This window comes from Gallus gallus, chromosome 27 (assembly GCF_016699485.2).
Source record: "Gallus gallus isolate bGalGal1 chromosome 27, bGalGal1.mat.broiler.GRCg7b, whole genome shotgun sequence".
Lineage (NCBI taxonomy): Eukaryota > Metazoa > Chordata > Aves > Galliformes > Phasianidae > Gallus > Gallus gallus.
In genome coordinates this window covers 2,081,556-2,086,205 of record NC_052558.1, presented here as the reverse complement: position 1 = coordinate 2,086,205, position 4,650 = coordinate 2,081,556, and the positions used below count along the sequence as shown (strand labels likewise).

General features: G+C 48.3%; 1 non-coding gene across 1 annotated transcript; it reads left to right on the top strand.

Moving 5' to 3' along the window:
• The first annotated feature begins 447 nt into the window (after window positions 1-447).
• TRNAS-GCU lies at window positions 448-529 on the top strand. The gene has a single exon. It is a non-coding gene; the product is annotated as a tRNA-Ser (tRNA).
• Window positions 530-4,650: the final 4,121 nt, after the last annotated feature.

Sequence of the window (4,650 nt, the reverse complement as noted above, 5' to 3'; positions counted from 1 at the left end):
CAGCTCTTCTCTTCTAAAACCTCAGGTTGGGTTGTACGTGGAAATGAAAAATACCAAATCCAGAGGCCAAGTGCTCTTCCCCGTGTGACTCAGCAGAGTGTATTAACTCCTGGTCCTGAGTTAGCTCTGAGACTCCGAGCATTATTAGCACAAAACTGTGATTAAGTCCATTCGAAGCTCTTGGTTTGGGTTTAGTCACGCTTTAAACAAACAAATAAAGAATCAGGAATCACAAAACTGAGTGGCAGCCTTAGAATTTCTTAATGCTATCAATAGCACTGAAATAAACAGGTAGGATTGGTGCATTAATAGTCTTAAAAAACGCGGTGTAGCATAGCTAAATGGAGGAGAGCTTAATGGCAACCCACAGTCATGTCTAATTAGAAGTCATTCTGATGATGACAATAAACCAGAGCTTTACTGCATCTTCAACATCCAAATTTGGCAGACGAGGTGGCCGAGTGGTTAAGGCGATGGACTGCTAATCCATTGTGCTCTGCACGCGTGGGTTCAAATCCCATCCTCGTCGGTGTCAAAACTCTCCTGATGGGAGCACAGAGCAGAGCTCTGTCCAGTGGTGCTCAGTGCCTCGATTGGAGGTGATGGGCACAAACTGGAAGACGGGAGGTTTTGTACAGCAACATCAGCAGAACAGCTCTCTGCTCTTCGTTGTTGGACATCTCTACCTTGGAGATCTCAAAAATCTCCCGTGATTGGTGCGACCAGATGGGGTTACCCATCCACTCCAACTCTGTGCTTCTGTCATTTCCTTGCTTAGCCCGTTTTTAAGCATTTCCATGCTTTCATTTTCTTAACAAGCATTCTCTTCCCTGTTTCTAGCTTTATTAAGTGGTGTGTCTAGAGAAATCAGTGTTAAAATGGGAAAGACTTACTGATCCTGGTGGCCTTTCTCCTAGTGCTTAAGAGAGCCAAGAGTGTGTGTGTGTGTGTGGAGGGGGGAGGAGGGTGAGCTTAAAACACATTTACAAAACTCTTGTTTAATTGTTCTCATCAAATATGCAGCATCCCATGTATTGGCAAGAGGGACTCGGATATGAGGGAAACACATTAAACATCAAAAAGTGGGAGGAAAAAAAAAACAGAAAACACAGCTTCTGGAAATGAGGGCTATTGACATGATATCAAGTGTAAAGATGTTTAATTGGAGCTGCCTACAAAGAGTAAAAGGAAAAAAGCCACAGTGCACAAACGTATTCACTGGGCTCCAATGCTGTCAGAGTCTGGCACAGTACAACTCTGGTTCGCCATCCACGTGGTGTGTTAGCACCCCTCCTGCTGCTTTGGTTCAGTGAGATTTTAAATTGCATTTATGAGTGATTTATGAACTTCGACGAGTTGCCTTGGAACACCCAAGATGAAGGTTGGTGTCTTACTGGTTAAAGAGTCAGCCTTCAATAAAGCTTCTGTTCTCATCTAGTTTTATGCTCTGTGCTGGATTTCGGGTAGCCAGCCCCACTGCTCAATACCAAACCCTTCTGCAATCCTACAGCACTCCTAAGCTGACAGCAAGATCTACCCTTGAGTATCTTCTCATTATTTCTTTAGGGAATTAATGAGCTTATTGGAGCTTATTTACTTGCTGACAGTTCTCACAGTCACCTGGTCAGGGGGGGAAATCACTGCGCTTGCACTGCTGAGTAATTCGGGTCCTGTTTGTGCTCAGCCCTGTGATCGTAGGGCAGCTGCCTCCATGTTGCCCAGTCACGGCCTTGAGTTGACCTCCACGTCACGCTCCCCATTGCAAAGTATTTTATCCATTTTCCATTCCAAAGATATTCGGCTTCGTTTCGACTCTGGCGGTGTCACAGGCACCCAACCAAAGCAAACGTCGCACTTGGATAAGTGGTGGAGCCAATGGTTATTGGCTGAGCGGAGATCGGCTGCACAGCTCTGATGACCTCTCCTTCCTCAGCCAATGGGAAGGACTCGTGTTCCCCTCAGAGGCAGAAATAAAGTGGTCACAGAGGGCTCTCTGGCAAATCACTGATTAACCTTGGCATGGTAATGCTCCCCATAGAGGTGAAATTGCCGTCCTCAGCCACTTCGCTGCCCTTCAAAGTCCTGTTCCAATGCCACTGCCAATGCCACTGAGCAGGAAAACGAGAGCACACGTTTTCAGCCCCGGTTTGCCAGTGATGGTGATGGGTGGCCGTTGTGTTGCAGATCCCTTTGCTGAGGAATGGAATCATTACCCTGCTGCTGCGGAAAGCTTTCTCCGAATCCCAGCGTTTCAGTTACAGGAAAACACATCCTATAAACAGGACTTCAAGAGTTGCAATGCCCGGGAACAGCACTGAATGCCAAACGAGTTATTTCAGCCCCAAGGAAGGCTCCAGACCTCAGTGTTTACAACACAGCCCATATTCTCATGGCAAACCTCTCGCAGTCGGAGCAGCTTTAAGTTCTTTGTTGGATTGGCTTCCACTTCCCCGGGGTTGCGCCAGCGAAGGGCTCTCCCAGCTCTATCAGCCAGGGCTGCAGTGACACCTAGGAACCTCTCCGCTCATTGCAGCCGAGGTTTTCTACCTTCTTCTCCTTGGACCTCTCTCAGTCTGGCACATTGGTGCTATTGGGAACTCCCCACCCACAGCATGGATTGCCCTCTGCACAGCTGCGGAGCTTTACTCCTCCTGTGAGATCTGATGCTGCAGAGCTGACGATCACATCCAAAGGAAAAAGAAGGCACCTTTTCAGCCACTTGGGGGAAAACGATGCTGAGTACCACACTGACGTGCACAGCACTCACACTGACATGCAAGGAGAGGCCGGGCTTTCTGCCTCACCGCTTCCCCACAGCAATTCAAACCTGAACACAGCATCAAAGAGAGCATTTGCATGGAAGGTTGGGGAAACTTCCTCCTCGGATGGGCAGCAAAACAGTCCAGAGAGTGCTGCAGAAGAGCCGTCCATCAGTGCAGCCCATTGGCAATCATGCAGAGATTGGTCTCTACTTCCAGGTTTAAAAGAAAGTGAAGTCATTTCACCTTGCTATGCTCAGTTAATACTTTCCTTACTGATGAAGAAACACATCCTAAAACACCTTTCTTCTTTCTCTTGCAGATTCTGCCTCTGAGAAGCCCCATGACTTTGGAGCTCCACCAAGGCTTTGCATCACATACACATCTATATGCCTTTCATATCTCCTATACTCTGTGCTCCTTTAATTAAACCCAAAACATGAGTGCCAGTGCCACTCAGTCCTCTTGGTCACCCAACTGATGACTTTAAAAGCCCAGACATTGACTGCTAATTGCTCCAGAAGACCATAGGTGGAGGTAAGTGGCAGCGATGTCGACGTGGCATTTCTGACTCGTTGGGAGCAGCCGGCTGGAAGTGCTGTTTTTAGCCTCCCTCCTTTAATCTTCATAATCCCAACCCATGGAGATGCCTGTGGTTCCTTTGCTGTGCCCTTGGAGTTGCAGATAGCTCTGACATGCTGTGTTCCCGAGGCTTCTTCCCATCAGAGCTGACACAGCGATGTGGTCTCTGCAGCCAAAAGGTCCCACGTTTTATTTTCTGTTCTTTCACACAGGTGACGACCACCAGCAAAGCATCACCATCAGTTCGAGCGGAATGAACCTCACTGAAAGCTCTTCTATTTAACAGTCCTTTTCTTTAACAGATAGCAGCACCTGAACAGAGGGTCCTCCCTTTATTCCAAGGAGGAGAACAAATGCAGGCAGCTCCTCAGCTCCTGCCTTGAATCACTGCAACACTGACGTGCAAAAACACTGCGCTGACTCCACCGAAAGCATCTGGGAAACACTGCTGGTCCTTAGAAGGGGAGATAAGGAGACCCATAGCTTTGCTGTGCAGCAAGGGCCTGGATGAGCACAGCTCTGCAGAGCTTGGATTCATTGGTACAAAAGTGCTGTAGGAATTCTTTTAAGCCAGAGCTGTACGTGAACCCTTTGAATTCTTGCCTGGTTAACACATTTCCTCACTCCTCAATTCCACATAAAGGGAATTACTTCCTAAGTTACATTTCTTTTTACAGCGTGTGATGAGAGGGTATAATTTTGCAAGCTTTAAGGCACTGAATACCCCCTGTGCTGCACTAACCCTGTGCTGTTATTGCCTGCTGCTGGAAAGCCGATCTGCATGCGTGGCTGCGCCCATCCAGCTCCAAACTGGGCCTCATAAACTGCACATAACTGCAGCAAGCAGGGGGCACTCACCGAATACGAGCTGTGCACACTGTATGCACGGCAGCACGCAGCAACGCCTCACAGATTTGCCACTGCCCCTCAACTGAGCTCCTGGCTGAGCAGACCCTGCACTCCCAGAGCACCGCATTCCTCCTCCGCCCAGCAAAGGCTGATAACTTCTGAGTCAGACCCACGGCCGTATTCTGGGAGTGGGGAAACAAAGCTCTTGTGGTCGCCGGTTTGGCACAGGCTGGCTGAAATGCAAAGCGCTGCCAGGTGCTGTTGGCTCCTGCAGGGCTCGCAGCCCGTGCAGATGCGAACCCCAACTCCCACACACTGCAGCCACGGAGTGCTTTCCTTCTCCTGATCATTCCACCCTGAATTCTGAGCCTTCTTTCTTAACCCCCAAATTTGGGTTTTCCCCCAGGTGAAATTAAAAAGAAAAAAAAAAAAAAAATACATAAAAATGGGAGAAAAAAGA